The sequence below is a fragment of the Heterodontus francisci genome, chromosome 32 (genome assembly GCF_036365525.1).
Source record: "Heterodontus francisci isolate sHetFra1 chromosome 32, sHetFra1.hap1, whole genome shotgun sequence".
NCBI classification, from domain to species: domain Eukaryota; kingdom Metazoa; phylum Chordata; class Chondrichthyes; order Heterodontiformes; family Heterodontidae; genus Heterodontus; species Heterodontus francisci.
In genome coordinates, this window is record NC_090402.1 from 50,662,769 (window position 1) to 50,685,961 (window position 23,193).

Sequence of the window (23,193 nt, forward strand, 5' to 3'; positions counted from 1 at the left end):
GGACCTCTTGGTCTGTACCTATTAAGGGGCGCTGCTCTCTCCGGATCCATCCAGCGAGGACATGCGCAGAACTTTGTAGGAGGACCTACTGAAGGTCAGCCCAGAGAGCGCGAATGTCTGGAGTCTCCACTAATGTTGTTGGAGCTGACCGGCACCCTTCACTAACTCTCGAGGGGCAAATCCCTGTGGCTGGATGGGCTGACCATGGAGATCCTCAGGGTGTTCTGGGACATCATGGGGGTGTGATTACGCACGGGTTCTGGGAGAAAGCCTGATGACCTGGGAGATGCCCCTCTCATGGTGCAGGGCAGTCACCTTACTGCTGCCGAAGAGGGGCGATCTTCATCTGCTTAAGAATTGGAGCTTATTCTCCTTCCTAAGCACAGATTATAAGATCTTTGCCTGGGCTATGTCTACCCACCTGGGCACCCTGCTGCCCCATATGATGCACTCTGACCAATCCTACATGTTCCCAGGCCAGTCCATCCAGGGCAACATCCTATTGGGAAGGTGGTGGCGTAGTGGTAATGTCACTAGACTAGTAATCCAGAGCCCAGGCTAATGCTCTGGAGACGTGGGTTCAAATCCCACCACAGCAGATGGTGAAATTTGAATTCAATTAATAAATCTGGAATTTAAAAAAAAAGCTAGTTTAATGATAACCATGAAACCATTGTCGATTGTTTTAAAAACCCATCTGGTTCACTCATGTCCTTTTTTTTATTTTTAGAGATACAGCACTGAAACAGGCCCTTCAGCCCACTGAGTCTGTGCCAACCAACAACCACCCATATATGCTAACCCTACAGTAATCCCATATTCCCTACCACCTACCTACACTAGGGGTAATTTACAACGGCCAATTTACCTATCACCTGCAAGTCTTTGGCAGGAAACCGGAGCACCCGACGAAAACCCACACGGTCACAGGGAGAACTTGCAAACTCCGCACAGGCAGTACCCAGAATTGAACCCAGGTCCCTGGAGCTGTGAGGCTGCGGTGCTAACCACTGCGCCACTGTGCCACCCGCTTCCATGTTGCCTTCCCTTTAGGGAAGGAAATATGCCCTTCTTACCTGGTCTGGCTTACATGTGACTCCAGACCCACAGCAATGTGGTTGACTCTTAAAAATGTCCTCTGAAACTCCACTCAAGGGCAATTAGGGATGGGTAATAAATTCTGGCCGAGCCAGCGATGCCCACATCTCACAAAAAAAGATTTTTTTAAAAATCCATCTGGTCCAGGACCTGCTCCAACTTTTCCAGACGACTGGTCTGTCGGTCGCCTTTCTCTCCCGCAATCAGGAGAAAATGTTCGACAGGGTGGATCATGAATATCTTTTCAGGACTCTGCACGCTTTCGGATTCGGGCTGCATTTTGTGGCTCAGTCTGACATTTGTATGTTGCCACAGAGTGTCTGGTCGAAGCTAACGGGTCCTTGACAGCTTCCCTTCACTTTGGGAGTACGTCAGCAATGCCCCATGTCCAGCCAATTATATACTGTCTGATTTCCTGTGCCTGCTTCACAGGAGGTTAGCGGGTTTGTTTTTTGCACAGGCCAGGCACGCGGGTCACCCTTTCGGCTTATGCTGATAAATGTGTAAGCCGTTGACTTGTGCAGGAGTGCCAGCAGACCTTTTCTGCCACATCCTCCGTGAGGATCAATTGGGAGAAATGTTCCAGACTCCTCGTGGGTCAGTGGTGGGTAGACTCCTTGCCAGAGGAATTAACGCCGCTTGCATGGAGCACCACGCACATCCTCTATCTGGGAGCCTACCTGAGCCTCAAGGAGGAAGCCTGGCCAGCAAACTGGCAGGTGTTGGAGGCAAAGGTCACCACTTGGCTAGGGCACCGGACAGGACTGCTCCAAGTGCTTTCCTACAGGCTCTGACCGCTGGTCATAAACCAACTGGTGGCTTCAATGCTGTGGTACCGGTTAGTCACTTTGGTCCCGCCCCCTGAATTTGCCACCAAGTCCCAGAAGAAGCTCATTGAATTCTTCTGGGGCAAGAGGAAACACTGACTCTCTGTCACGGTTCTGAGGCACCCGATTGAGGAGGGCAGCCAGTCGCTGGTGTGCGTCTGTACCCAGGCTGCGACTCTCCACCTTTGGAACCTGCAGAGATACCTGTATGTCAAGCATCCTCCCAGATGATGTGCACTGGCGACATATTTTTTCCGCCGGGGCACTGCCTTCAAGACGACACGCAGCTCCCGGTAGAAACCATTAGCTGCGTCTCTCTGAAAGAATTGCCTGTCTTTTAAGAGTCTGGAACATGGTTGCCTCCAGTCAGGGCACTCCCCCGCCAGCGGAGGAGAAGGCTCTGGCTGGCTGCATGGCCGGCTTTAGGAATGGACTGAAAGGTGGAGGAGTAGCCAAAGCCTCGGGATGCCCCTCATTGCGGGTGTTGAGGGGCCTCAGGAGTGCAGAGCGCTCCCGGCCCAGGTGGACCCCGCTTGGCCGGAACTACTCACCAGACCCAGACCTCAAAATCCTTCTTAGGATCCAGTCCTACACAACCTGAGCCGTCTCTCAGAAATGACCTCCGTGCCATTCCACAGTGCGCGGAAAGGTTTTCTGTACAGGCTGATTCTGCTCACACTACTGCGCTGCCATTGTCTGCCACCCAGACACACTGCGGTAGTCCGTGTAACCATTTGGCAGTGAGGGGATTCCCCTGTGAAGGTCTCTCCAAGCGGGAGTTTTCCCCCTTTACATCAGGGACCTGGGGAGGAGAGTGCTGCACAGGGCAGTTCCGTGCAATACGTAATTAAGTAGGTTCACAGATTCCCAGGACACCTGTAATTCCTGTGGCCTGGATGAGTCCGTGTACAATGTTTATATGGATTGTGTGAGGTTTCAGCCCCTCTTTGGATATTTAAGGGGGCTGCTCCTCAGGTTTTGGCTGCACTTCAGCCCCACGCTCAGGATCTTTGGGCACCAGGAGCGGAGGGGGGTTGGGCTGAGAGGAGGATCTCCTTGTCAGTCTGCTCCTGGGCCTAGCCAAGGTGGCGATTCACAGATCCAAGCAGCTGGCCGTCGGGGGTGGGGTCTGTCCGCCCTGATTGCCTGCCCCTCCTCCGAGGTTATGTTGGTGCCCAGGTGTCCCTGGAAAGGGAGCATGCGGTGTCCACTGTTTCGTTTGAGGCCTTCCGCAAGCGGTGGGCACTGCAGGAGCTGAAATGCATCATAGATGCTGAGAATGGTATTTTAATTTGAGTTTTGTATTATTTATCTGTTTTAATAGTTATTTATTTCAAATACACATAAAGGGGGACTGAGGGTTCAAGGCCCCCTTGGCAAAATGAAAACGGCCGAAAAACCTTGTCCCCAACAAACACTCCTAGGGCAGGTAAAGCACAGGATAAAAAAAGAAAAAAAAAGAAATAAGGATTAGATACAGAGCAAAGCTCCCTCTACACTGTCCCAACAAACACTCCCAGAACAGGTACAGAAATGGGGAAAGGGTAAGAGGGGAACAGTAGATTCTTATAATATTATAAAATATTTTGGAGGAATGAATGATGAAAAGTTGTTTTCACTGTTTGGTGAATCAGGATCAAGGGGCACAGACTCTCACTGGAAGAGTGAAAGATGATGCTTGAAGTCCTTCACACGAATGACTATTCGAGGATAGATTCCTTCACCACAGGGAGTTTCTGAGACATTAGGGAAGTTGATGAAGTAAAGAATACAAAAGGATGTGGAGAAATGCCAGGGAAATGTGATTCCAGTAGGAGTGTCTGTTGAAGGGCTAGCACTGGTAGGGACATGATGGACTGAATGGCCTTCTACTGTGCCATAAGTAAGCTGATGATGAGTGGTTCTCGCTGATCATGGGGGAAGGGACGTGTTCGGCTGATTTACACTTGTCTCAGCTGTAAAGGAACTGGAGGCTATTTCACACCCCCGTCTCACTGCCTCCTCACCCCCTCCTCACACCCCCTCCTCACACCCCCTCCTCACTGCCTCCTCACCCCCTCCTCACACCCCCGCCTCACTGCCTCCTCACCCCCTCCTCACCTCCTGCTCACACCCCCGCCTCACTGCCTCCTCACACCCTCCTCACACCCCCTCCTCACACCCCCTCCTCACTGCCTCCTCAGCCCCTCCTCACACCCCCGCCTCACTGCCTCCTCACCCCCTCCTCACACCCCCTCCTCACTGCCTCCTCACCCCCTCCTCACACCCCCTCCTCACACCCCCCCCTCACTGCCTCCTCACACCCCCTCCTCACACCCCCTCCTCACTGCCTCCTCACCCCCTCCTCACACCCCGCCTCACTGCCTCCTCACCCCCTCCTCACACCCCCGCCTCACTGCCTCCTCACCCCCTCCTCACACCCCTGCCTCACTGCCTCCTCACTCCCTCCTCACACCCCCTCCTCACACCCCCTCCTCACTGCCTCCTCACCCCCTCCTCACACCCCCTCCTCACACCCCCTCCTCACTGCCTCCTCACCCCCTCCTCACAGCCCTGCCTCACTGCCTCCTCACCCCCTCCTCACACCCCCGCCTCACTGCCTCCTCACTCCCTCCTCACACCCCCTCCTCACACCCCCTCCTCACTGCCTCTTCACCCCCTCCTCACACCCCCTCCTCACTGCCTCCTCACTCCCTCCTCACACCCCCTCCTCACTGCCTCCTCACCACCTCCTCACCCCTGCCTCACTGCCTCCTCACCCCCTCATCACACCCCCTCCTCACTGCCTCCTAACTCCCTCCTCACACCCCCTCCTCACACCCCCGCCTCACTGCCTCCTCACACCCACTTCACACCCCCACCTCACCCCCTCCTCACCCCCTCCTCACACCCCCGCCTCACTGCATCCTCACCCCCTCCTCTCTGCCTCCTCACCCCCTCCTCACACCCCTGCCTCTCTGCCTCCTCACACCCCCACCTCACTGCCTCCTCACCTCTCCTCACACCCCCGCCTCACTGCCCCCTCACCCCCTCCTCACACCCCCTCCTCACTGCCTCCTCACCCTCTCCTCACACCCCCTCCTCACTGCCTCCTCAACCCCTCCTCACACACACTCATCCTCTCCTCCCACTCCACACCCCCTCACTGCCTCCTCAGCCCCTCCTCACACCCCCTCCTCTGCCTCCTCACCCCCTCTTCACTCACTCTCACCCCCTCCTCACTCCCTCCTCACCCCCTCCTCAACCCCCTCCTCACACAACTTCACCCCCTCTTTACCCCTCCTCACCCCCTCCCCACCCCCTCCTCACCCCCTCCTCACTCCCTCCTTACCCCACCCTCACACACACTCACCCCCTCCTCACCTCCTCCTCACACGCACTCACCCCCTCCTCACTCCCTCTTCATTCCGTCCTCACCCCCTCCTCACCCCCTCCTTACCCCCTCCTCACCCCTTCACCCCCTCCTCCCCCTCACCCCCTCCTCCCCCTCCTCACTCCCTCCACCCCTCAACCCCTCATCATCTCCCACCTCACCCCCGCCTCACCCCCTCCTCACACCCTCCTCACACCCCCGCCTCACCCCCTCCTCACACCCCTGCCTCTCTGCCTCCTCACACCCCCACCTCACTGCCTCCTCACCTCCTCCTCACACCCCCGCCTCACTGCCCCCTCACCCCCTCCTCACACCCCCTCCTCACTGCCTCCTCACCCTCTCCTCACACCCCCTCCTCACTGCCTCCTCACCCCCTCCTCACACACTCTCAGCCCCTCCTCACCCACTCCACACCCCCTCCTCATACACCTTCACCCCCTCTTCACTCACTCACCCCCTCCTCACTCCCTCCTCATCCCTTCCTCAACCCCTCCTCACACAACCTCATCACTTCCGCACCCCCTCCACACCCCCTCCACACCCCCTCCTCACACAACTTCACCCCCTCCTCAATCGCTCCTCACTCCCTCCACACACACCCTCACCCCCACCCCCTCTTCACCCCTCCTCACCCGCTCCCCACCCCCTCCTCACCCCCTCCTCACTCCCTCCTTACCCCATCCTCATTCCGTCCTCACCCCCTCCTCACCTCCTCCTCACACGCACTCTCCCCCTCCTCACTCCCTCTTCACCCCCTCCTCATTCCGTCCTCACCCCCTCCTTACCCCCTCCTCACCCCCTCCTCCCCCTCACCCCCTCCTCACTCCCTCCTCACTCCCTCCACCCCTTCTCAACCCCTCATCATCTCCCACCTCACCCCCTCCTCACACCCTCCTCACTCACTCCACAACCCCTTGTTTCCCCATTGTTACCCCACTTGTCACCCCCTGCACACCCTTCTCATCCCTCCACAACCCCTCCTCAGTCCTTCCTCACCCCTCTTCACTCCCTCCTCACCCCTCCTCATCCCCTCCTCACCTCCTCCTCACTCCCTATTCACCTCCTCCTTCACCTTCCCCAACCCCCTCTGCAACTCCTCCTCACCCCCTCCACACACACACTCCTCTCTCTTCCTCAGCATCTTGTTCCCTTTATGCCACCTTCTCACCCCCCTACCTCACACCTCCATATCCCCTCAACACCCCTCACAGCTCCTCCACTCACCCTTATCACCTCCCCTCTTCACCCCTCTCCTCATCCCCTCTCACCCCCTCCTCATTGTGATTGGTGTATGGATATTGGGGGACGGTGGAGAAATGAGGAGCTATCATTTTGAAAGTAAGGAGGAGGGAAACTCTTGCTGGGACTAACAAGAGCACAGGCTCAATGCAGTCACACTGTGCAGGGAACCATTCTCTTAAATCCTGATCTAACTGGGCACTGCTGCCCTCTGTCGTCTTTCCACACTTCCAACTGTCAGTAATTTCACAGGATGTGCCAATTTTAGACTGAGGTCCGGCTGCTGTGAGCAAATAAAACCACTGCTGACAGAATGCTGGGTCAGTAGATATAGCACGAGTTATAGGCAATAAGGGAAGGAAAGGTGAGGGAAGTGTTTGGGGCCTACAGGGAAATTAAGAGGTTATGACCCTCCTCCCAGTTCTCATGACTTATATTTGGACCCATTTATCAAAAGCCACTAAACTGGTTTTAGATCAGACAAGCAGGAGTACAAAGGACTAGAGTGTCAAACCCTACTCTGGAGGGAGGCTGGGAATCAAATTGTAAATCTAACACCAAGAGTGGGTCAGAGAATCGGAACGACAGTCCTATACACGTTGAATTACATAGTATTTACGGGACTGAAACAGGCCATTCAGTTCAACAAGTCACTGCTGTGTTTACGCTCCACATGAGCCTCTTCCCACCCTACAGCATCTCACCCGATCAGCATATCCTTCTCCCTCACAGTCCTATCCATCTTCACCTTAAATACATCTGGGCGATTTGCCATTCCTTGTGGGAGATGGTTCCACATTTTGACCAATCTGTGTGTAAAGATGTTTCTCCTGAGGTCCTTCCTGGATTTCTCTAATATTTATGGCCCTGTTTCCATGCCCAGTCCCACTCCATTCCCACCCTCATTCAATCTCCCATTCAACTCCTTTAGTGATCCCTGCTCACTCCATCCAACCCCTGCTCGATTACTCCCTCCATGCGTCATCCTCTCTATCCTCCTCTCTCCTCTATCCTCCCCTCCCTTCCATCCTCTTCCCTCTATCCTCCTCTCCTCTATTCTCCCCTCCGCTCCATCCTCCTCCTCTCCTCTATACTCCCCTCCATCCTCTCCCCTCTATCCTCCCCCTCTCCTCTATCCTCCACTCCCCTCTATTCACCTTCCCCCTATCCTCCTCTGCCTTCTATCATTTCTCCTCTATCCTCCTCTTCTCTCTATCCTTCTCTTCCCACTATCCTCCTCTCTCTTCTATCCTCCCCTCTCCTCTATCCTCCACTCCCCTCTAACCCCTCCCCTCTATCCCCCTCCCCTCTATCCTCCTCTCCTCTATCCTCCTCTGCCCTCTATCCTCCTCTCTCCTCCCCTCTCCTCTATCCTTCATTCCCCTCTAACCCCTTTCCTCTATCCTCCCTTCCCTCTCTCCTCTGCCTTGCTCTAGCCCAATGCTGCTGGTCTCACAGAGTCCCATTACGAATGTTGATGAGTTTCGGGATGAGTATTTGTGGAGATTGTAGAGTGCATGGTTTTCGTTATTACTGTACCCAAGAAGGAAGTCTGAGTTAAAGTTGTAGCATTGTGCACACATCTGCATTGTCACTTCTTCCTGCTTATCTCTGACCATTAGTAAAGCTGCTCTGTAGTTTATTTCCTGTCAGTCCAGAGTCAGGGAGATTAGGAGATGGCACTTGTCACATCCAGTGATCCAGAGGAACCTGTTCCTTTTCAGGCAATGCTACATTCCCAGATAATGTGTCTGCATTCCGAGTCTGAGTTAGGGAAAGCGAGGGTTTGTCGAGTCTGAGTTAGGGAAAGCGAGGCTTTGTCGAGTCTGAGTTAGGGAAAGCGAGGCTTTGTCGAGTCTGAGTTAGGGAAAGCGAGGGTTTGTCGAGTCTGAGTTAGGGAAAGTGAGGGTTTCTTGAGTCTGTGTTAGGGAAAGTGAGTGTTTGCTGGCAGGAGGAGAGAGAAACCATCAAAATATCGCAGCGTCTTCAAACCTGTCTATTGAACTGTGTTCTCCCGCCTCTCTTACTGCTCCCTGTGGAACTCCAGGAAGCTGCCTGAAATGTCTCGACTTTAAAAGCACTACAATATTCTCATTCTTTTTAAAATTGCTGGGAGGATGGAGGAAGTTTCCTATCTGCTACTTGTAGTGTAGCAACATAAGGAAACATTTCTTTATGCATTGAATTGTTGCGATCTGGAATGCACTGGAAGGGGGATGGAAACAGATTCAATAGTAACTTGCAAAAGAGATAAACACTTGGAATGGAAAAAATTACAGGGCTATGGGGAAAGAGCAGGGGAGTAAGACTGATTGAAAAGCTCAAATGACACTATGACTCTCTCCACTTGAAGATGGAATTTAATACTGACAAGTGAGAGGTGATGCATTCTGGCTGAAGGAACAGGGAGAGGCAATATTGACTTAATGGCACAGTTCTAAAGAGCATGCAAGAACAGAGGGACCTGGGGGTGCATGTGCATCGATCTTTGAAGGTTGCAGAACATATTGCGAGAGTGGTTAGTAATATGAGGACAAAAGCAGGGAAATAAAAGCGAAATACTGCAGATGTTGGAAATCTGAAATAAAAGCAAAGTGTTGGAAATACTCAGCAGGTCAGGCAGCATCTGTGGAGAGAGAAACAGAGTTAATGTTTCAGGTCAGTGACTTTTCATTAGAACTGGCAAAAGTTAGAAAAGAATTAGGTTTTAAGCAAGTGAAGGGATGGCGACGTTGGGTGCAGTGGTGGTGAGGAAGAGAACTAAAGGGGTTTGATAGGGCAGAGGGTGATTAAATAACAAAGCTGTCCTGGGACAAAGGCAAAGATTGTGTTAATGCTTGTGGTGAAAGACAAAGCATCAAAGAGAGTGTTAATAGCAGAATAATGCACAGCTCTGTCTACGTGAAAAACAGGCACATGATAAAAAAAATAAAAAAGAATATAAAAATATCTAAAAAAAAAAAAGGCCAGTCATGCTTTGAAGTTAATGAACTCAATGTTCAGTCCACAAGGCTGTAGAGTGCCTAATCGAAAGATTGGGTGCTGTTCCTCGAGCTTGCGTTGATCTTCACTGGAACACTGGAACAGGCCAAAGACAGAAATGTTGGCATGAGAGCAGGGGGGAATGTTGAAATGGCAAGCGACCGGAAGCTCGGGTTCATGCTTTTGGACTGAGCGGAGGTGTTCCGCAAAGCGGTCACCCAATCTGCATTTGGTCTCCCCTGCGTGGTCGTCTCTACATTGGGAAGACTAATGATTGGGTGACCACTTTGCGGAACACCTCCGCTCAGTCCAAAATCATGACCCCGAGCTTCCGGTCGCTTGCCATTTCAACACAACCCCCCTACTCTCACACCAACATTTCTGTCTCTGGCCTGCTCCAGTCTTCCAGTGAACATCAAAGCAAGCTTGAGCAGCAGCACCTGATCTTTCGATTGGGCACTCTACAGCCTTGCGGACTGAACATTGAGTTCAATAACTTCAGAGCATGACTGGCCTTTTTTAATATATTTTTATTTTTTGTATTTTTTTGATCATGTGCCTGTTTTTCATGTAGACAGAGCTGTGCATTATTCTCTTATTAACACTGTCTCCAGACTAATGCTTTGTCTTTCACCACAAGTATTAAGACACACTTTGCTTTTTTCCCAGAACAGTTTTGTTATTTAATCTCTCCTGCCCTCTGCCCTGTCAAACACTTTCCCTTTTGTTCTCTTCCCCACCATCCGCCACCACCGCCCCCCGCCCCACCTCACCCCATTCACTTGCTTAAAACCTAGTTCTTGTCTAACCTTTACCAGTTCTGATGAAAGGTCACAGACCTGAAACGTTAACTCTGCTTCTCTCTCCACAAAAGCAGGGAAGTTATGCTGGACCTTCATAAATCTCTGGTTAGGCCCCAACTAGAGTATTGTGTCCAATTCTGGTCACCACACTTTAGGAAGGATGTGAAGGTTCTTGAGAGAGTGCAGAGGAGATTTACCAGAATGGTTCCAGTGATGAGGGATTTTAGTAACAAGGTTCGATTGGAAAAACTGAGGTTGTTCTCCTTAGAACAAAGGAGATTGAGGGGAGATTTAATAGAGGTGTACAAGTTTATGACAGACTTAGATAAGTTAGACAAAGAAAAGCTACAAAGACTAGGGGACAGAGATTGTAGGTCTTGAGCAAAAGATGCATGTGGAATATGAGGAAGAACTGTTTTCCACAGCGGGCGGTAATGACCTGGAACTCACTGCCCATATGGGTGGTGGAAGCAGAGACGATCAATGACTTCAGGGGAAATTGGATTACCATTTGAAGGAAATAGAGCGGGACATTGGACTGACTGAGTAGTTCCGTGGAGAGCCGGCATGGACTCAATGGGCCGAATGGCCACCTTCTGTGCCATAAATGACTTATGACTCTGTGACCCCCATCATTCACCCATCAGCAATCAGAGCTCGAGTCTATCATTCAGAAATTCCACCTCACACTCACACACCTACCAATGATGCCAAATTCAAAACCACCTCTCGCTGCTTCCTCATACCTCCAGCTATTCAGCTACGATAGGCACATCACCCAAACACAAACAGAGCGGAATACATTCAATGACACTCTTCCCTCTCACTTGCAGGACAAGGTGGCCCAACACAGGAGGGAGCAGAGCAGAACCGGAGGGGGACAGGTACACCTGCATCACCCAAGTCCTGCGGAGGAGATGGTGCTCTATATCATGGAGCCAGCTGTGACCGAGCCTGTTACATCTGACATCGCTGAGAAAATTCAGGATGATGGAACGTTCCTGCCTTATGTCCCTTCTCAATTCCCACCTCACCCTCATCCTGCTGCCTGGTATAAAGTGCAAACTGCAGATGGTATGGCCATGGACATCTTGCTTTCCACCCCAACCCCCTGCCCCACACCGACCCTCCTCTTCTGCGTTTATGATTACAGATACCCAAGTACTGCCGCCTGACCGGTCAGTGCAGCATGATGTGGCAGGGCGAGAGGTGCAGCAGGCCCTCCAATGGCAAAGCACTATCACTTGATCTGGCAATAGCAGCCACCAGCTCAGATACTGGCACTGCCCATACATTAAAGGATAATGTAGCGTCAGGATCTGCACCGGGCACGAATGGGCTGCAGCTAGGCCAGGGGGAAATGATAGTGTGTGTGTGTGCCAGCTCACCAGAGGGGAAGGTCACAGACGACTTCCGCTGCAGGGGACTCGTATAGGGACTCCGATGGGGTAGCGTACAGGAGAACACTGATGAACATGCACACAGAGATGCTTGGTGTCATGGTAGGCCTGCCAGAGGCTGGAACCCACCCTTTCCAGCATGGAAGTGATGGCCAACACTAGCAGACCCAGCCATGATGGAGTGTCTGATGGCTGCAGTCTCAGCTTCCACGACAGCACAGGCAGAAGTCACTCAAGGTTTCCATGCCGCAGTGAAAGCTCAGACTGAGGACACAAGATCCATGCTGGCTGCCATGTAGACCCAGCTTGGTGCCTTGGAATATCAGACAGCTGCCACTGTGGGTGTGGATTTCAGTGCTCGACAGGGCTTGCAGGCTCTCACGGCTGCTCAGTCATCAGTGCTCTAGCAGATTACTGGAATTACTGAGGTGCCACTCTAGGGAAGTGGCAGAGGCTCCACGGAGCACGTACCTGCTGCCCACTCTCAAGATGGCAGCATTTGTCCTCCCACCACTGCCACTCCACCAGTGTCCTTACTATTGCCTGTCAGCCGGCCAGCCCGGACTGCTGCAACCCATGCCGAGATGGTGCAGTCTGAAGTCGGGCCCTCAAGCGCCACAGCTGCTCAATGGTGTCCTGCAAGGGCCATCTGCAGCCTTCCACCAGCCACGCTGCATCCACCAGGGTAGCACTGCATAGGAGCACTAGCACATGCAAAGGCCCACGGAAGACAGGCAGTAAGGGAATGCACAAAATTGAAAAGTCAGTTTTGTAAATATTACTGGTGTGTTGTTGGATAAGGTTGTTATGGAAAGGTTTTTTGCTGGTGGCTTTTATTTCAGGGTTTTGACCATGTTGGACACTGTGATGTTGTGGAGCAGATGGATTGAAAGGTGGGGAATTGTGGAGCAACAGTGATGATGAGATGAGATTACTACGACCATGTAAGAAGGCTGTCTCGGGGTCTTTTCCTGTCTTCACCTGCTCTTATTGTAACAGGGTTTACTTTTAAACACACTGTGTTTTTAGCTTCACCTTGTTGAATCCTTGTTCACCACTTTCCAATTATAAGGCAAAAAAATTAGCATAAACAGGCTTTCTTAGGTTTAAAGAAGAAAAGTGAAATTTATTAAACCTTCAATTTAAACGCTAATGCAGTTAACATCTATTGATATACACCGTGCACCACGCTAGCATGCATATGTGATACACACATACAAATAGGGACAGAAAAGAGCAGAAGAAAAATAAAGTAGAGAGGTTTGAGGCAATATCCGAAGAGTTTCTTGTTTACTGTGCTTCGAGCTCACTGTAGTCCTTTTGTAAGTAGTCTTGCTTTTCATTGGGGCCCAGTATTCTTCTCAAATCTTGTTCACTGTAGGAGACTTTTCTCTCTTGGGGTTCATGTGTCTTCATTGGGTCGTCAGTTCTGTGAGAAAGAGATGGGAGCAGACAGAAGAGAGGCATTCTCAGTCCAGGAGAAAAGAGCTTTCTGCCTTTCAAACATTCTGTGGCCAGTTCAAATTCAAACAGCCAGTTAGTCATGTGACTAAACTGGTCTGACCACTTCTTCTGTGTATTGGGGAAGCAAGGACTGGGTCCCTTGTTCCAACACTGTCTGCTAGCATGCAAATGTCTTTCCAGTCAGGGACTTGACAATTCCTTGTGATAGGCCCTCTTTTCTTCCCAGCCACAATTTTAAGGTTTAATGTTCATGTGGCAAAATAATATGCGCCCCATTCCTGGCAGGTGGGGGCCTGCATGACAAGCTCTTAGGGAAAACACAGTCTCAGTAGCTGCTCATGGTCTGTCCGGAGTGAAGAGGTCCTGGATGCCTCCTCCCTGCTTGTTCCTCTTCCTCTTCTTCCCAAGGTGGCCTCTCGATTCCTAGTAACAGGGCTGTGCCCTCACCATAGTGGACCACCAAGAGCTTGGACACTTCCTCTGTTTAGTACTGGAGGGCTCCCACTGAGCAGTCCAGGCAGCAGAACCATTGTTTCCACACGCCAATGGTCTGCTCCATGCTGTTCCTGGTTGCTGGATGGCTCTCATTATAGGCTTGCTGTTCTCACATGGTTGGATGGAAGAGGAGAATCATGAGCCAGGTGCAGAGTGAGTATCCCTTGTCTGCAAGAAGCCAGCTTCTGGTTTGTCACGGTGGCCCAAAGACGGAGGGAATGGCTGACTGGCACAGGATGAAAGTGGGCATTCACCAACATGATATTCTGTGTAAGGTCACACAGCAACAGCACATTAGTAGAATTGTAGTCCTTGCAGTTCCTGTGCCTCTCCCCATTTACATGTAGGGCCCACAGAGCCACATGTGTGCAATCAGTGGCTCCCTGCACCCCTGGGAATCCTGTCACCCTGGCAAAGCCACATGTCCACTTTTCCTGCTTCTCTCTGGTTAGACAGATGATGATGAAGTTCCCTCTCCTGGCGTACAAGGCCTCCATCACGTCCCTGGTGGAACGATACACAGCCAATTGTGATATGTTGGCAATGTCACCATGGATGTTGAGGGTGACAGTGACCTTGGTGATCACTGACAATGCCGTCCTCACCCTGCTGTGTGGGTACAGGTCCTGTTGTAGGAGGTGGCACAGTTCAATGATCAGCTCCTCGCTGAATCGTAGCCACCTCAGACACTGCTCCCAGCTAAGAAGGTGTAGGAATAAACGTTTCCTGAAGATCTTTGGTGTGTAGGATCTTCTATGGAGAGCTCTCCTCCTTCTCCCTCTGTGCACAGCTTCCCTGTCTGCAGTCTGTGCTCCATGTGCCTGTCATGCTGCAGCCCAAGAGGGGCTCCCTCTCTAGCTCCCATTAGCAGGCTTTCTGTTGACAAGGTAGAAAACTCCCCTCACCTCTCTGTCAGAATGCTCCAACACTCGCTTCAAAAATAACAAGTCACCAAAACTCCATGTAGAACACACCACGGTACTTCTAGAAACTTTGCAAAAGCAAGTAAGTCAAAAGCATCTCACCTGCAAGTTGGATGGCCGTCCCTTTAAATAACACAAGTGGAGGATTCCCTCCTGTAGCTGAACCTTTGTTCAGTTGGGAGTGATTTGGTGAGGACATTAACTGGACCTGTGCGGTCCAAATTCACAAAATGTGCATCAAGTCAGCCTTAGAGGCTGTTTGACCTCACAATCCGCCTACTCTGCTGCTTCTGGCGGACGCATGGCACACCCATGTTTTATTATTTATTTTTTATTTTATTATTAGAGATACAGCACTGAAACAGGCCCTTCGGCCCACCGAGTCTGTGCCGACCAATAACCACCCATTTATACTAACCCTACAGTAATCCCATATTCCCTATCACCTACCTACACTAGGGGCAATTTACAACGGCCAATTTACCTATCACCTGCAAGTCTTTTGGCTGTGGGAGGAAACCGGAGCACCCGGGGAAAACCCACGCAGACACAGGGAGAACTTGCAAACTCCACACAGGCAGTACCCGGAATCGAACCCTTGTCCCTGGAGCTGTGAGGCTGCAGTGCTAACCACTGCGCCACTGTTAGCACCCTCACACATATGGCACACCCATGTTAGCACCCTCACACATATGGCACACCCATGTTAGCACCCTCACACATATGACACACCCATGTTAACACCCTCACATATATGGCACATCCATGCTAGCACCCTCACACATACGGCACAGCCTGTGCTAATGCCCTCACATTCATAGTACGGCATGATAGCACACTTATATGCACGGCATGCCCGGTGCTAGTGCCTTCACATGCATAGCATGCCCGCACTAACACCCTCACAAACATGGCACAACACACAGGCTGCACCGGAAGTGCCCAGAAACGATGCGTCTGCCATTTTCAGCGTCTCTGGTCTCCATAGTGCTAGCTGCAGTGGCGTGAGGAGCCGAATATTGCAGCCTAGGATCTTTGTAAACTTACATCTGTGAATATTTGTGGCACATTTTGGATTTTGCCATGTTGAATGATTAAGGAACATAGCAACAGGAGGAGGCCATTCAGCCCCTCAACCCTGTTCCACCATTCAGTCAGATCATGGTTGCTCTGCGTCTTAACCTCATCTACCCGCCTTAGTTCCATAACTCTTAATACCCTTACCTAATAAAATTCGACCAATCTCCATTTTGAAATTTTCAATTGACCCCCAGCCTGAACAGCTTTTTGGGGAGAAAGTTCCAGATTTCCTTTGTGTCAAGAACTGCTTCCTGACATCACCTCTGAACGGCCTTGCTCTAATTTTAAATTTATGTCCCCTTGTTCTGGACACCCCACTAAGTAAATTAGTTTCTCTGCATTTAGCCTATCAAATCCTTTAATCTTCTTCATTTAATCACCCTTCAACACTCGAGGGAATATATTTGGGGGAATTTGCCTCAGCCTCCTGCTCACTCCACTGTCTCTTTATGTTCTTCCCTTAGACCTGGTTCTTGGATCGCCTGAGATAATAGAAATATATTTAACTTGCCTTTTTTTCCCGGGTTTGTGAGCAATGGGAATTGAAAGACTTCCGACATGCATTTAGCGAATGAATGGCATCCTTCAAGGAAAGCCCCACAGTTCACAGCTTTGAAGAGGAGGCCAGCTCTCAGTTACAGCTGATTGGGTTCATCCGCACTCTTAGTCAAACAACCATTTAACCTCATCTCCAATACTTTTACATGAAAATGTTGGAAGAAAATGAAAAAAGAATACAATATTTTTCATGCCCCAATGACCTGGAGATTACTTTCAATTTCCTGGAAACTCCTGGAGGTTTGGCAATTATATTAAAGGGTCACATTCTGAGTTAATGAGAAATGTGTGCAGTGGAGGTTAAAGAGATGATCATTCATATTCGGGGCTGCTGCTTGGTAGGACTGACTCATAAGCAGATCACCAGATAGATGCGGCCTGTGAACACTCAAGACTGGAAACTTTCATGGTCTCATCCTCTCAAGTTGACTAGGCTGAAAATGCTGAGTTGGTTATCTGAGTGATCAGCGGTCAGCAAGCTCGCAGCCTTCTATTGGCTCCTGTCCAGCAAGCATATCAAGCTGGAAAGGATCAGAAACTCAGTGACAGTGTCTAACCGGAGGTCAGGACCGGGCTGCAGTGTATATCAGGGCCCTGCAATGTCAGGACCAGGCTCCAGGGTCCAGTGTATTTCAGTGGCCTGTGGTACTGGGAGAAGGCCCCGGGATACTGTGTCTATCAGGGGCCTGTATTTCTGATAGACTGGGGGATATGTGGGCCATGAGGTTACAGATTGTATCGTGTCTGAAGGACATATGCCATACTGGGCCTGCAGCAGGTGGTGAGAGAACCAACAAGAGGGAAAACCTACTTGAAATTGTCTTCGCCTCGCAGGTGCAGTACGGTCCATGACAGTATTTGTAGGAGCAACCACTGCACAGTTCTTGCACACTGAGGACACACCAGGGGAGCAAGACATGTTTCTCCTAACAGAAACTCTAATGTGATGAATTTTTACCTTAAAAGGTAGCCCTCTGGAATGAGAAGGGGAGATCAAGTCAACACTTTCAGAAAGCAGTCCAGCCAGTGACAGTGAAAGAGATCCAGCCAAACAAGGAAGAAGCCCTGCTGCTAATTCTACACTTCAACTTGCTGCAGCAGAGAACTTAAAGTAACCACCATCTCCAGTCTGTCCACCAGAAAATCTACAACACCTCAACAAGTTCAAGATTACTAACACCCAAGCCTGCATCTTTAAAAGAGACTGTGCTCCTGAGAAAATTCAACAGATTTACCATAAGCCATGAACATCTACCTCACTTTGAACTTTAAACTACTTACCCTTTTTCTCTCTATCTATTCTTGCGTATGCATGTGTGAGTGAGGGTGTGTGTGGGTGAGGTTGCCATCATTTCAGGAATTGTGTAAAAATAGTTTTTTTTTTTTAACCTATGAGAAAATATTTCATTTATCTGTTTATTAGTCCCAAAAGACACTCAGGGGCTAATGCAGCATTTTTAACAAAACACAATTGTGGTCAGTTGGGAGGTGAACAGTGGGAACCACCCACACCCCTTTCTACCTGTCCATAACAATTACCATTCACAACTTCTCAGATACTGAAACAGTCCATGCCTAAATGCAGCAAGACCTGGATAACATTCCGGTTTGGACAGATAAGTGCCAAGTAACATTCGTGCCACACAAGTGCCAGGCAATGACCACCTCTAGGAAGAGTGAATCTAACCATCTACCCTTGACATTCAATGGCATTACCATGGCTGAATCCCCCACCATCAACATCCTCGGGATTTCCATTGACCAGAAGCTTAACTGGGCCACACATAACAATACTGTGGCCAGAAAAGTAAATCATGGGCTGGGAATTCTGCATGAGTAATTCACCTGCTAACTCCCCAAAGCCTGTCCACGATCTACAAGGCTGTGAACTAACAAAAGAATCTGGAGACCAACGGACTCACAGCACAAACCAAGATTGCATAGGTGTGAAAGAGTGCCATGTTAACGGAAGAGTCCCCATTCAAACATCAATCGATAGCCATGATCTCCATATCTTGGTCCATTGTGTGGTCTCGTAACAGAAACTCTAAAGTGATGAATTTTTACCTTAAAAAGGTAACCATCTGGACAAAGAGGGAAAGATCAAACCAGCACCTTCAGAAAGCTGCCCAGCCAGGGACTGTGAAAAAGATCCAGCCAAGCAAGGAAGAAGTGTAATGTAATAATCTCCACTTGCCTGCATGGGTGCAGCTCCAACAACACTCAAGAAGCTCGACGCCATCCAGGACAAAGCAGCCCGCTTGATTGGTACTCCATCAACAAACATTCACTCCCTCCACCACCGACGCACAGTGGCAGCAGTGTGTACCATCTACAAGATGCACTGCAGCAACTCACCAAGCCTCCTTCAACAGCACCTTCCAAACCTGCGACCTCTACCACCTAGAAGGACAAGGACAGCAGACGCATCGAATCACCACTATCTGCAAGTTACTCTCCAAGTCAAACACCATCCTGACTTGGAACTATATCGTCGTTCCTTCACTGTTGCTGGGTCAAAAACTTAGAACTCCCTTCCTAACAGCCTACACCAGATGGACTGCAGTGGCTCAAGAAGGCACCTCAAGGGCAATTAGGGATGGGCAACAAAATGCTGGCCTTGCCAGTGATGCTCACGTCCCATGGATAATTTAAGAAAAGAAGGATCCCTGCGCTCCACAAGGCTCCTGATATAATACTCTGTCAGGAAATCACCCCCGGTTTCTCAGGTTCAGTGAGGATCAGTGGACACTGTATTCAACTCAGATTGCCCACGCTTTTCTCGGATGTTATTGCAATTGATCGAAGCAACATTCCTGGGTATTGCCAGTGACAGTTTGTGGCTACATTGTTTGGTAGTTTATTTGGCAGCTCCTCTCCCCAATCAGCCAACGAGCTTAATCACTGGTTGTGTACATGTGTTGTGCACATGGACCAGCTGAATCTGCCATAGGGAAAGATGGTCCGTCGAGGGGGGTGGGGGAGAATGGTGGGGCGGTGGGGGGTGCTCTATGCAACAACAACTAAAACAGCCTATATTTATATGGTGCCTTTAACATAATAATACGTCCCAAGGCACTTTACAGGAGCATTATAAAACAATGTATGACACCGAGCCACATAAGGAGATATTAGGTCAGATGGCCAAAAGCTTGGTCAAAGAGGTAGGTTTTAAGGACTGTCTTAAAGGAGGAAAGTGATGTGGAGAGGCAGAGATGTGTAGGGAGGATATTCCAGAGCTTGGGCCGAGCAACTGAAGGCATGGCCACCAAAGGTGGAGCGATTCAAATCAGGGATGAACAAGAAGACAGGATTAGAGGCACACAATATCTTGGAGGGTTATGGGGCTGGAGGAGATTACAGAGATAGGAAGGGGTGAGACCACGGAGGAATTTGAAAACAAGGAGGAGAATTTTTAAATCAAGATGTTGTTTGACATGGAGCCAATGTAGGTCAGTGAGTAGAGGGGTGATAGGGGTACAGGACTTGATGTGAGTTCAGACACGGCAGCAGAGTTTTTGATGACCTCAAGTTTACAGAGAGTTGAATGTGGGAGATCAGCCAGGAGAACAGTCAAGTCTAGAGGTAATGAAGGCATGAATGAGGTTTTCAGCAGCAGATGAGCTGAAACGGGGTGAGGTTGCACAGAGGTGGAACTAGATGGTCTTAGTAATGGCACAAATATGAGGTGGGAAGCACATCTCAGGGTCAAACTGTGACATCAAGGTTGCAAACAGAATGGCTTAATCTCAAACTGTTGCCAGGGAGAGGGTTGGAGTCGATAGCGAAAGAATGGAGTTTGATCAAAGACAATGGCTTCAGTCTTCCCAGTATTTAATTGGAGGAAATTTCTGCTCATTCAGTACTGGATGTCAGATAAGTAGTCTGATAATTTAGCAACAGTGGAGGAGTCGAGAGAAGTGGTGGTGAGGTCGAGCTGAGTGTCAGCAGCATACATGTGAAAACTAACACCATGCTTTTGAATGATGTTACCGAGGGGCAGCATGTAGATGAGAAATAGGAGGGAGCCAAGGATAAATCCTTGAGGGACACCAGAGGTAATGGTGAGGAAATAGGAAGAGACACTATTGCAAGTGATTCCTTGACTATGATTGGATAAAGAATGGAACAAGGTGAGAGCAGTCCCACCCAGCTGGACAACAGTGGAGAGACGTTGGAGGAGGATGGTGTGGTGAACCATGTCAAAGGCTGCAGACAGGTCAAGAAGGATGAGGAGGGATAGTTGACCTTCATCACAGTCACATAGGATGTCACTTGTGACTTTGAAAAGAGCTGGTTCAGTACTGTGACAGGGGTGAAAACCTGGATGGAGTCAGAGAGAGATACAGCACTGAAACAGGCCCTTCAGCCCACTGAGTCTGTGCCGACCAACAACCACCCATTTATACTAATCCTACATTAATACCATATTCCCTACCACAAGTCCACCATTCTCCTACTACACTAGAGACAATTTACAATGGCCAATGTACCTATTAACCTGTAAGTCTTTGGCTCTGGGAGGAAACTGGAGCACCCAGCAGAACCCCACACAGTCACAGGGAGAACTTGCAAAGTCCGCACAGGCAGTACCCAGAAGCGAATCCAGGTTGCTGGAGCTGTGAGGCTGCAGTGATAACCACTGCACCACATGGAGTTCCAGGAAAGATTGAAACAGATTTGGAAAGTGACAACACGTTCAAGGAGAGAAAAGGGTGAGATGGTTGCGGAGCAGGGTCTGCGGTGAGCAATGCTTGGGGGAGGTCTTGGGGAGAGATGGTCAGGGTTCTCGGGGGGGGGGGGAGGGTCGAGGGTGAGTCTATGGGGAGAGATGGTTGAGTGGGGTCTATGGGGAGAGATGGTCGGGGGGGGGGGTTGTCTATGGGGAAAGATGGGCAGGGGGGTCTATGGGGAGAGATGGTCAGGATGGGTCTATGGGGAGAGATGGTTGGGGGGTCTATGGGACACAGTGAGGGCCCTGACTATACCGGGTTGGAGAAGAGATGGTCCGAACTGTTTTTGGCTCTGATCTGTGATGTTTAGTCATGTGGTAAAGACAATCCTTCAGTGTCGTGCTGGTTTTGCTCTGTTTTTAGCAGGTTTCCAATTTGTAACTGGTTACATCCATTGGGAAAATTACAGCACTTCGTGTGTTGTGCTGCAGATTCCTGTACAGCCTGATTTATTGTAAGCTGTCAGTGTTATACAGGAAAATAGCACTGAGTATAACAACACAGACCAGCCAAGTCATCATTCCTCCACAGCCATTAAAGGGATCACCATGGAAACCAGAAAACAAACAAAGGCCTGGTTCTGAAAACATTACCTCAGCTTCTAAAACCCAGTACATTTTAGCTCTTCAGTTCAGAGTCTGGGGGAGAGGGCTGCAGAAGATGAGCATGATCGAGGTGAGAATAGAGAATGGGGCACATGAAATCTTCTTCCCCACCTGCAGGTCCACCACCAGCTCAGGTGGATGGGGAAGATCCAGTGGCACTATTCAAAGTACAACAACAACAGCTTGTATTTATGTAGCATCTTTAACAGAAAATGTCCCAAAGTGCCTCACAGGAAGCAAAATTTGGCATCAAGCCACCTAAGGAGAAATTGGTCAGATGGCCAAAGAGGTAGGTTCTGAGGTGTATCTTAAAGCAGGAGAGAGAGGTTGAGAGGTGGTGAAGTTTAGGGAGAAAATTCCAGAGCTTAGGGCCCAGACAGCCAAAGGCAAGACACCAGTGGCAGAAAAATTAAAATCGGTAATGCTCAGGAGGCCAGAATTAGAGGAACAGAGATATCTTGGTGGGTTGTGAGGCTGGAGGAGATTACAAAGGTAGAGAGGGGCCGTTCTCCCTGTATTCTGCCAATATGCCTTCCTCAACCAATACCCCAGGTTCTTTGTAAGTTGACTGCTACATTACAGTGAAGCCATTTCAAAAGTAATTCATTAGTTGCAAGGACTTTGGAAATCCCAAGGATGTGATAACATGTGATATTAATGCTTCTGTCAACACAGCAGAGACACAGGAAATCCCCTTCCCCATATCACCACAGTGTTAACACAGGAAATCCCCCTCCCCATATCACTACAGTGTTCACACAGGAAATCCCCCTCCCCATATCACTACAGTGTTCACACAGGAAATCCCCCTCCCCATATTACTACAGTGTTCACACAGGAAATCCCCCTCCCCATATCACTACGGTGTTCACACAGCAAATCCCCCTCCCCATATCACTACAGTGTTCACACAGGAAATCCCCCTCCCCATATCACCACAGTGTTCACACAGGAAATCCCCCTCCCCATATCACTACAGTGTTCACACAGGAAATCCCCCTCCCCATATCACTACAGTGTTCACACAGGAAATCACCCTCCCTATATCACTACAGTGTTCACATAGGAAATCCTCCTCCCCATATCACTACAGTGTTCACACAGGAAATCCCCCTCCCCATATCACCACAGTGTTCACACAGGAAATCCTCCTCCCCATATCACTACAGTGTTTACACAGGAAATCCCCCTCCCCATATCACTACAGTGTTCACACAGGAAATCCCCCTCCCCATATCACCACAGTGTTCACACAGGAAATCCCCCTCCCAATATCACTACAGCATTCACACAGGAAATCCCCCTCCCCATATCACTACAGTGTTCACACAGAAAATTCCCCCTCCCCATATCACTACAGTGTTCACACAGGAAATCCCCCTCCCCATATCACTACAGTGTTCACACAGGAAATCCCCCTCCCCATATCACTACAGTGTTCACACAGGAAATCCCCCTCCACATATCACTACAGCGTTCACACAGGAAATCCCTCACCCCATATCACCACAGTGTTCACATAGGAAACCCCCCTCCCCATATCACTACAGTGTTCACACAGGAAATCCCCCTCCCCATATCACCACAGTGTTCACACAGGAAATCCCCCTCCC